Below are 12,013 nucleotides of genomic sequence, written 5' to 3'. Positions count from 1 at the left end.
AAGTGACTTCGGCATTTTGATACATGCTGCAAACCTCTGTTGACCTTTCAACAATACAAATCATCAAATTTGCTTTAAACTTTTACTGTTCTGAAGAGATTACAAAAAAAGACATCCAACTGTATGCCATATGTGCATAAGGGCAGAAACGTCCCGCAACTTCTCGGAAGTCAGGAGTCATACTGATGAACTGCTGATTATTTTGAGAAAGAGATTCATATAGCACACACTGCACTTACGTCCCCTCTTACAATAGCGTGTACCTTCTTAAAACCGGATGTCAGATGTTTTCAAAAGTGATTGACATCTCAACAGCAACATGTAATGCAGCTTTGAGTTGCTCATGAAAAGAATGACACTGATATTACAATAATTTAGAAGTGGCTTTGAAAGTTGTGACCCATTTTCTGTTGTACTATCTAGTTGACCATGCAGTTCTTTACAAAGCACTCTGTAGCAAGAGTATGTGAGACGGAAACAGTAAACCACAGACATCAAAAGCACTGTTCTCAGGAAAAGAGAAGAGTGTTAATTCTACTCTCACATCATTAAAACTTAACTTCTGATATAAATGCATGCCGCGCATTAGCCACCATGGCATGTACATTGCAACACATGTTCGGAATGGCATGCAGAAAAGATATCTGGAGTATGACTGGCAGACTGTGAGATTTCATCACACAGTGGCTGTTTTGACTTGTGTTCGTCAATATACTGGGCATTCCTTTTTATCTTTTTGCAACCTTTGCAACATCATTCTTACCATATATGCCTACAAAATGGACAAAAGTATGTGGACTCCTGAATACTGAGTTTGTCTAGGAGTCTTAATTCCATTGTAAACAAATATTAATGCTACAGCATACAATGACATTCTAGAGAACTGTGTGCTCCTAAAAGGGCCATTTTTTCAAGCACAAACAAAATACCCATATGCACAAAATTAGATCAATGTAGAAATGGTTTATTCAGTCTGTTTTGGAAGCCTAAACAAAAGTGAGTCAAGCCCAATGCCAATGACTGACCTCCGCGATGCTCTTCTGTCTGAATGGGAACAAATGGCTGCAGCCATGTTCCTTCTAAAATCTAGAGGAAAGACTCACTATTAATTCAATTAACAAACACATCTCATATGTGTGGTGTTCAGGTGCCAACATATACTTTTGTTCACATAGCGTGTAGATTGTACATGGGATTACAGATGACAACAGCTTGCACATTTCAGATTAATGTTTTTAATCACATAAAGTGATTTATAACTGAGATTTATGGAATAGGGAGCTTATGACACGCAAAAACTATCTGATGATTAGTATTATAGTGTAAATAGACTTTCCACAACATCTGTAATATTTGAAAAAAGAGTTGGGCCCATGAAGTATATTTTGTAAGGTCATATTTTTGCAAAAATCTTCACAAAAAATGTTAAATATTTTTTCATCTACCTCAGTATTCTGTAGGCTACTTTTCATGAACAAAACAAGGTTCTAAAATGTAATTTAAACTTGTTAATAGACCACTTTAAGGTTGAAAAAATGTTATGATGTAAAAAATAAAATAAAATAAAATAAATAAATAAATATGTTATTGTCATAATACTGATGTGTGTTGCAGGCAGACAGATATGCAAACTAGTGATGTTCGATTCTTGAACGAATCGTTCTTTTGAGCCGCTTCTCATGAAGTAACCGGTCGAGCCGGTTCACTAATCATGAACTGAATCGAACTTTAGTTCCAGGTTGATGACGCAAGATGCACAGTCGAATAGAGTACCTCAGGGATGATGTGTTTTTGTAGGCCAACCCGGAAGTTGGCGGCGCACGGGTTCCCTGGATTGAAAGCCTATGCATTTTTCCCATAGACTTTTGGAAAATCACAGAAAATAAGCTCTGTGTTTCACAAAGGGTTATGACACTTACACGTTTTGTCTATCAAGATAATCTTTACAAGTTAACACACAGATTTTGAAGCCTAAATAAAGTTGTCTGATATAAAAAGCTAACAGTAGGCTATAAACGGACTACAGCACACCATGGTTGCGGATCAACGTTACCACCACCAAGCTTCCTCAAACTTTATTTAGAAAACAACTTTGTATGAACAGTGTATGAACGTTTCATGAGAAACGCTGTCCAAATGTCCTGTTTGTCATAATGACGTCTAAAATCCCCGCCAAAGGAAGTAGTCCCTTTTAGCAACTTGTTAGCAACCACTGTTTTTAAGACACAGTAAAGGTTTAAAAAATCACAAGTGGGTTATAACTAGTGTGTTAAACGTGAAAGTATTTAGAGGCTTTGTTAACCACAGACCTTATTCCAGGCGATTTAGCAAAAACCCATTCAAAAAACCCATAGACTTTACGGCGTTGGAACTGGAAGTCCTAAAATGCTATCTCGCTTCTGGGTTTTGCCTACGCAAGTGTGTCATCCCTGAGGTACTCTATTAGCACGTCTGACTCAAAAAGAACCGAATGAGCCGGTTCAACCAACTGTCATTGCAGCTTCAAAGCTTTCTACACTATCCCAGATGAGAAATAATGATCTTATCTAGAGAAACCATCACTCATTTTCTAAAAAATTAAAAAAAATAAAAATAAATAAATAAATGTATACATTTTAACCATAAATGCTCATCTTGAACTAGCTCTCTTCTTCTTCTGTATTAGAATTCCGGCAGTGTAGACACTGGTAAGTGTATTACTGTCCTCCACAAGATGAGCATTTATGGTTAAAACGTATCAAATTTTACTTTTTTTTTTTAGAAAATTAGTGATAGTTTCTCTATAAGACCCTTATTTCTCGTCTGGGATTGTGTAGAACACTTTGAAGCTGCAAAGAAACTGTAATTTTGACCTTCAACCATTTAGAGGCCATTGAAGTTTACTACTATATGGAGAAAAATCCTGGAATGTTTTCATCAAAAACCTTATCTTTTCGACTGAAGAAAGAAAGACATGAACATCTTGGATGACATGGGGGGTGAGAAAATTATCAGGAAATTTTAATTTGAAAGTGTGGAATTACAAATTTAAGAATCTGTTTAAAATCTGCAGATCCTACATCCTGACCATTTGGCAGGACAAGCTCAAGATACAGCAGTGCTTTTGTCTCTATGATAATGTAAAGGTATAGGTGATACTGCCAGACTGATTGGATTAGCACCTATGCATTTGAATGACACAGTTATGCTGATTACACCATGGCTGGGAAATGTAAGCAATGATCTGATTCCTGTACTGCATTTGCATCCTTTGTTTAGATTGTCCACACCTCTACTCTATGTATCCCTCCCCCTTGAATGTATATGAACTACCAAGTCACTGCTTTAGTTAGATTTTGGATGACCACAGCGACGCACAGCGCGTTTCTCAATAAAGAGTAACTTCTGCTTCAAGAGATCCCAAAGTCTCCTGGTCTATGCTTCTGAGATTTCCAACAGTTTTGGTGCCGTGACCCGGATAGAGCTTCTCACCTCAATCCAGATTGGAACTTCAAGCACAACAGAGATCTGATCCAAAAGAAGATCCAGGCTGAATTTTCCTGTACACCCAAGGGTTGGTGAGTGATACTCTATCCAAAAGAACCATTAAGACCAGTTGTTATCCTCTGCACCGTCAGAGAAGAGTTAACAGACAGCTGTAGGGTTTGGTTAACTAAGTTATCCTCTAAAAATGTTCTTTTAGAGATGAAGTTTATCCTCTGTTTAGGCAGGGAAGTTTAGCATCACATGCTAATAATTAGGTATCCTCTGTTCAGGCAGGGAAGAATTAGTGTAAAGTGCTAATAATTTGTGTTGTCCTCGGTTTTATCATGGAAGGTGGTGTGTTAACAGAATAGCCATCCTCTACTTTGCTAGAGAAGAAGGTTCATCCTCTGTTAATTCAGGGAAGGTTACAGTTGTTACAGTGTGTTAGCAAGTTGGTTCTACTCTGCTCACCAGAGAAGGTTGAATACATTACGATGTGTATTAACTAGGTTAACCTCTGCTCTGTCAGGGAAGTGTTGAAGTGTATTGTTGTACCAGAAAGACATTACACAATGTTGAGAAAGAACGCTAGACTTATTCCAACAACTGAGAAAGGTGGACTAGCTACTCCTTTATGGACAGATAGTGAGTTCAAATCAGTGTTAGGAAAGCACATGGACTCAATAGTGACTGAGTCAGTCAGATTGGATTTGACAAAGAAATTTGGGATTCATCCAGAAAAAGTTTGGTCCATTGAAGAATGCAAAAAGGTACTTGGTGCTTGTATTCGGAAGAAAAATATGAAGGGCATTATCTGCTGCCACAGAGAATTTACTCTATCCATTGCACAAGAACAAATCCAACATATTGCTAAGTTAGAAGAGCAGAACAAACAGTTGCACACTAGAGTGTCTCGTCTCACTCAGAAGTTGGGCCTTAACAAAGCCTCAACCAAATGTGACTCAAAAGACCAACAGTCAGATGAAAGCTATCCTGACTTACAGTCTTTCTGTAGACTAGAGGGCAATAGCAATACTGGATTCATGGATAGAGATGTAAAAGCAGTTGAAGTGTGTGGAGTGAGACAAAAGGCTCAGAGTAGGGCAAAAGGGGTTGACACAGTTCCATCTGTAACCCCCATACTGCAGTTACAAGCAGTCAGTACCGCAATAGGTCCTGAAGACATAGAAAGAATTGCTGAGAATTTGCCATCAGTGCATAGAAACTTTTCTGAGTTTAGGACAGAGTTGTCCAGAAAAATGAAGCTCTATGATATGTCCCTAGCTGAAGTCACACAGCTAATGTCACAAATCCTGAAAGAGTCAGAATTCAATGATTTTGAAAGTGCTGTAAATAATTCTGAGTTTCAGCATTCCAGCAAAGGCGAATTGAGAGAAGGAGTTCTGAGAGTGTTACAGAACCTTGTTGGACCAAAGGTAGACTGGTCAAAGATCACTAGTTGTGTACAGAAGGATGAAACTGTAAGTGAGTACACTGAAAGATTTTGTCAGTCAGCGGCAGCATACAGTGGAATAGTTGACACTCCAGAGAAGGTGTTAGAGGATAATGGACCACTGGTCCGCATGTGGTTTGATGGGCTTTCATCAGAATACAGAAATGCATTGCCTTTCTTAGACCTCACATGGTCCAATGGAACCCTGCAAAACAACTTGGATAGGTTAGCTATTTGGGAAAGAGACTCAGATGTCAAGACAAGAGTAAAGATTGCAGCAGCATCCTTTAAGGTCAACACAGAGAATCGACAGAAACGTAAATGTCCTAAGAGAGAAGGCAGATGTCATTACTGTGGTAAACCTGGACATTGGATGAAAGAGTGTAGGAAAAACAAAAAGACATTAAAAGAAATGAACAGCTTTACTCAGCTCCTACTCAGTCTACTTGCTACACTGAAACTGCCCCTCCCCTCTTCTCCAAACTCTTGGAGCAGCAGCTTGCTGACATGCTAACCATTTGGGCTGTGAGTGCTTAATTTCCCCAGTCATTTACAAGAAAGCTTAAAGACTCATTCTGAACAAAAGAAAGTTGACTATCACTTCCACCATTGGGGGACACAGGTTAAGTACACTCACAGCCTTAAATGTTATGCTACAGCACACTCCATTCACTCAATGGGGTATGATGTCTGCTATGACTGATGTTTCAATGGAAGATGGAGATGTAGCACCTTAAATTTGGAAACTAACTACAGGGAGAGAATAGGACACACAGACCAGTGAGGAGCCCAGGGAAGAACCAAAGTGCATAAGGCCTTGGGGGCTAAACCCTGTGGTGAAGACTTCCTCATAGGTTTCCCCCTCTCTCAGTTTATCCCCACCTTACTGGTCTATAGGTGTCAAATTGATTAAGACTAGGTTAAGAAAAAGAAGAACAAAACCACTATACGATCACTAGAAGTTTATGTTGATCAGAGTTAGACAGAAAAACTATAGGATCATCAGAGGTCTAACGTACTAAAGTCTATGCATGAATACTGCTGGTCTGCTTTTTCTTTGTTTTCTTGTGTGCAGGTATGTGTATATGCCATGACGTCTCAAGCAGCACCTGGTGTAAAGCATCACCTCAGATAACCATGAACAACCTTCATGATGACGGAGTCATCTGAGCAACTCGGAGTTGCACAACGACAAAGAATCATCTTGGGACAAACATGGAAATGGACTCTACAGGGAACAGACTCCACAGCTATTCAGGCACCATGGACTTTTAGGACTTCCACGCTTATGCTACATGGTTTTTCTGTGTCATCATGTAGTTAATACAACATGTTACCACCCTGCGTTGTATATGTGTGTCAACAGTATACTCAAGTTAAAGAACAACACTTATGTAAATGTTGGACACGACACAGAATAAGATGTATGTGCCTGTAACTGTTACAAGTTGCATGACTGGAAGATGGAACTTATGTTAACAAACATATGTTATAGAAGGGATTTAAGAAGGTTTAAATTTGTATTATGTGAGAGTTATTAGAACTCTCAAAGGGGGAACTGTGGAATTACAAATTTAAGAATCTGTTTAAAATCTGCAGATCCTACATCCTGACCATTTGGCAGGACAAGCTCAAGATACAGCAGTGCTTTTGTCTCTATGATAATGTAAAGGTATAGGTGATACTGCCAGACTGATTGGATTAGCACCTATGCATTTGAATGACACAGTTATGCTGATTACACCATGGCTGGGAAATGTAAGCAATGATCTGATTCCTGTACTGCATTTGCATCCTTTGTTTAGATTGTCCACACCTCTACTCTATGTATCCCTCCCCCTTGAATGTATATGAACTACCAAGTCACTGCTTTAGTTAGATTTTGGATGACCACAGCGACGCACAGCGCGTTTCTCAATAAAGAGTAACTTCTGCTTCAAGAGATCCCAAAGTCTCCTGGTCTATGCTTCTGAGATTTCCAACAAAAGTGAACTAATACTTTAAATTAGAGATCTCAAATTTGGAGCTCATTCTACATCTCATTTGCACGGTTGGGTTGGTGTAATGTATCTTAGACTAAGCTGCTGATCTGTTAGTAAGGCTGAGAGGCTCAGATCTACGTGAGCATGGTGAACGTCAGTGAGTCGAGCTGTAATCTCTCACTGTTAAATATTCATTAGAGACTTTGCACTTCCTGGTAGCTCTCAACCTACTTTCAGAAGGCAGGCTCTCCACTTATAACTTGAGAAGACCTGATCAATCCAAAGCACTTTTAACACCAACTTAACTGTTTAATTCAGCAGCACATCATACATTGTCAGCCAAAATATTTAATGTCAACATAAAATCTAAATGTCTATATATATATATATATATATATATATATATATATATATATATATATATATATATATATATATATATATATATATGTGTGTGTGTGTGTGTGTGTGTGTGTGTGTGTGTGTGATCATTCAACTCACAAAAAAAGTCCTTGGTCACATAAGCTGAAGAAGAAATTTATGTCAGAGGTGGAGCTACATTTCTCCACCTCTGACATAAATTTCTTCTTCAGCTTATGTGACCAAGGACTTTTTTTGTTTCATCTGATGGATATCAGCGAACCAAGCACTGTCTTTTTGCATGTGTTGTTTCTTTCATAAATATTTCACATTTAATGTCAGCTTTTAAGGGAAAACATTAAAGTGCTACAGTAACACTTGGTTGTTCCGACTGTATGTGTACACTAGAGCAGAGTGATTAAAACTGAACAAGCATTTCCAATTCCTTCTCATCAGCAGGCAGACTTACACAGGGGACTATGGGAGTAACAGTAGAGAGCTCATCAAAAAGAAGAATTCATTCATTGTAGAGCACAGCTATGACTTTGTTCACAACATAGCACTGCCTCAAATGCTATACAACATCCACAGTTATCAGTAATGTGTGATGTGCTGTAAATAATATTTATATTATACACAGTTGTTGGTAATCAGGTGTCATAGTTGTCTTAGCTGTTGTATATTTTAGCACAGTTAAAATTGGTTGTGTAGCATCTGGGTATGCAGGTATGCACGTGCATATGGGCCTGGGCATATTGGGGGCCCACAGCTTGCCCCATTATTTAAAATAATTTTTTTTTTGGTGTAAGGGCGCAGGGGCCTGACTTGCTACGCCACTAGTTAAAATGCTCTACTGATCGATCAGCAGGACTGGAACAATACATTTTGTAATTTTGATTTTTGTTACTGGCATTCTGCTATAAGAGCATTGATGTTCGCAGGACCGGCCTATGGGTTTGCAGGGCCATAGGCAAGATCATGAAAATGCTGATATTGAGACTGATACTTTTACAGTATATAACCAATACAAACATGTCAGATGTACTGAAAAACAAATCACTAAAAATAAGCACACTGTGCACAGGTTGTTGACAAATAGCATGTCCATTTTTTCAACATTAAATAAGGAACAGTGTATATTTCAGGGTCAGATTTGAGAAACCCTGTTTAGGTGATACAGTATGACTGTGTCATTAATTAAGTGTTTTACTATTTTTAATTAACTTTCAGTTTATATCAGTAGTGGTGCCATAAATAACTATTGAAATCATGTAGAGTCATGGGAGGTCATAGAAACTGCTTGTATACAAATTTTATTGTAGAATTGATGGTTCAATTTGGAATTTGACACTTGCGCTCTTAAATTTTCTTATATAAGTAATATATAAACACGTATTTAGTGCAGCAAAATAAATGTACACAAACATGGGACAGAATGTGCAAAAGTGAACAGAAGTTAAAAAATAGTGAAAACATATATGAAAAAAAATTATAAATAAAATTAAATAATCAAATTAAATGGGGCCAACACATACATACACACACACTGGCAAAAATGTATTTATTTATTATAATTAATAGGCTCCAGCATCCCTGCAACCCTTGAACAAGCGGTTTTGAGAATTGATAAAAGGATATACAATAAACTAATAAATACTGTCTGTAAGTAATGACTATACACATACTGGATCTATTTATACTGTTGCGATATTGTCACTTGGTGATTGAAGTTATTTGTCATTTGGTGATTGAAAGCTTATCTTTTACTAAGCATTGTTTTTTGGTTGCCAGACACTGGTTTATGTGATAAAGAATGAGGTCCATGCGTGTCTTTTATGTATGTGTTATGATGTCTGGCCTTTGTCCCCATCATATTTTGTTACTAAAGAACAAAGAATATTTACTCAGCAGTAACTATATTAAAATGGGTTCACAAATAATAAGCTCAACTAAAAAGATTTTGACTTTGTTAAAATACAAATCTGATTAAATTGTGAACAGATTTTCTAACAATCTTTCCATTTCAAAAAACAATTCACAGTTTGAAATTCATGCTTTTCTTGCCTCATGTAAAGGTCTGACAATGTTTGAGAGATACTTATGGGGCCAATTGCATAAACCACTTAGACTAGTCTTAAAATTTAAGACACTAATGTTTTTCTTGAAGAGTGGTCCTAATTTTTTAAAGTCTGTTGCATAAAAAGGTAGATTGGTGTAATTTGAATTGGAAAAATAACATTGATTACCCCTTGGTTAACTGCAAGTTGGTCAAACTAGTTCTTAAGATACAGTCTTAATATAGTGACTAAGTTTATGCAACTGGGCCCTGGAACGACTTGTCAATTAGCATAATTCAGTAAAAAAGTCTCTAGGTCCCCCCACCCCCCAACCCACCCCATTTTAATATTGACTTTTACTGGCATTGAATGGATTGGGTGCTTTCGACTCGACTGAGGGTCCTGAGGTTCCGATGTGTGGTATGAAGATAAGATAAAGGTTCAAAGTGCACACTTGAAACGGCTCAGACCATTAGTTTACTCTTATGCAATAAGCTGTTAATGGTTTGCCAGGCATATCTATGATATTTGACTGCTGCTCCTGTATCTGTAAGAAGAAGTATCTACTAAAAAGCCCTTATGGAAAGGATGAAGCACTGGTCTATGTGTTAATAAGCAAAGACACAGTAAAGGAATTTTAACCAAAATACACTCACACTCAATGTAATTCCAAAACAATATGAAAAAGATATTTAAAGGCCCTGTTTACACTAGTGCGTTTTCATTTTAAAACACATACGTTTTGCTATGGTTACACCTGTCACTTACGCTACGCTGGCGTTTTCAAACCTTGAAAATGGAAACTTTAGAAAATACTGCAGACTCCCTTTTAGTTTCAAAACGTCAGGGTTGTGCTTCAGTAAACGGACCAAAACGGAGACTTCCAAAAACGATGGCGTGGCTGCCCATGTTCGTTCTGCGTATCCTTGGCGACCGTGTAAACAATAACAACTGAACTGCAATCTTTGCTGGCTTTGTTGTCATTTTTAACAGTCAACTCTGCATGTTTTAATACTGTAGCTACCTACATGAGCAAGAGACATCTGTTTACACTTGTACACGCATGCCCAGTGTGCATGAACGGTCATGTGACTTGTTTTCGGTCGTGTAGTATAGACAGAGATCGTTTCTGAAACGCTGTGGAAATGCCAGTGTAGACGAGGATTGTTTTAATTATAAAACGGCATTTTAAAACGAAAACGCACTAGTGTAAATGGGGCCTAAAGAGAGGCAGAAAAGTATTTTAAAATGTAAACGATCCTCGTCTAAACTGGCGTTTCCACAGTGTTTCTGAAACGATCTGCGTTACTACGTAGTAGGACTACTGCGCAGGATCTTACGATACTACACGACCAAAAACGCATATGACCGTTGATTCTTCTTTATGTAAAGCACTTTGAATTACCATTGTGTATGAAATGTGCTATACAAATAAAATTGCCTTGCCTTGCCTTGCCTTGATGCACACCGGGTATGTGCGCACAAGTGTAAACAGTTGCCTCTTGTGCATGTAGGTAGCTACAGTATTAAAAAATGCAGAGTTTAACTGCACAATGGCTGCTAAAAATGACAACAAAACCAGCAAAGATTGCAGTGTAGTCTCCATGTTATTGCTTACACGGTTGTCAAGGATATCCAGAGCAAATGTGGGCAGCCATCAGTTTCAAAAGTGTCCGTTTTGGTCCGTTTATGCTGAAATGCATCCCCGGCGTTTTCAAACTAAAACGTGGTCTGCAGCATTTTCGAAAGTCTCAGTTTTGGAGGTTTGAAAATGCCGGCGTAGTGTAAACGACAGGCGTAACCATAGCAAAACTTATACGTTTTCGAAAGTCTCTGTTTTTGAGGGTCGAAAACGCCAGAAAATGTAAACGAAATGCATAACTGTAGCAAAAGTTATGCATTTTAAAATGAAAACGCACTAGGTTAAATGGGGTCTCAAGGTCATGATGCACTTGGCAGCTTTTGGAGCAATGTTGGCGGGCAATTTTGCTGAGCGATGTTGCTTAGGCACTTTCCCATTGAGAATGGGCAACAAATTTCTATCTGGATACTTTAGATCGAAATTTGTTGCCCATTCTCAATGTGAAAGTGCCAAAGCAACATCGCTCGGCAAAACTGCCCCGCAACATTGCTCAAAAAGTTGCCCTGTGTACTGTATCATCAACTTCAGGGTGCTTTTTTTTGTAATTTTAGAACTCACAGCCAAAATCCCCATTTACTTTCATTGTATTTAATAAAACAGTCAGTACATTCTACACCAAGTGTGTGTAACCAAAAAAGTCAATTTGTGTGAATTAACCCAAAGTCTTCATTACAATAAACACATGAATTAATAACAAACTGTCTGAATGTGTCAAAGCCATATGGTCTTTCAGTAAATGAAAAATATAAAATTTTGCATAGAAACTGTCCTACATTTGATCTTATGATAATTTATCAAAAAAGCACTTTTCCACTTCAACGACCATTTTTATTAATATAAATGTTGGTGTGGATATTAGCGTATAAACACTTAACCTAACACTTAACACCTAAGTGTATGCACATTTATCCTCTTATTCTGTTTCTAACAGATCGTCAGTTCTGTGCAGGTTACGCATGCTATAAGCTCATGTCAAGTATTGCTCATACAATAAGCAGTGATTATCATCCCATGGCCTTTTCTATGAGTGTCATTAGCATATACGTCAGGTCAA

This window comes from Chanodichthys erythropterus, chromosome 13 (genome assembly GCF_024489055.1).
Source record: "Chanodichthys erythropterus isolate Z2021 chromosome 13, ASM2448905v1, whole genome shotgun sequence".
NCBI lineage: Eukaryota > Metazoa > Chordata > Actinopteri > Cypriniformes > Xenocyprididae > Chanodichthys > Chanodichthys erythropterus.
The sequence above is the reverse complement of the archived record's forward strand: the minus strand, read 5'-3'. Positions refer to the sequence as shown.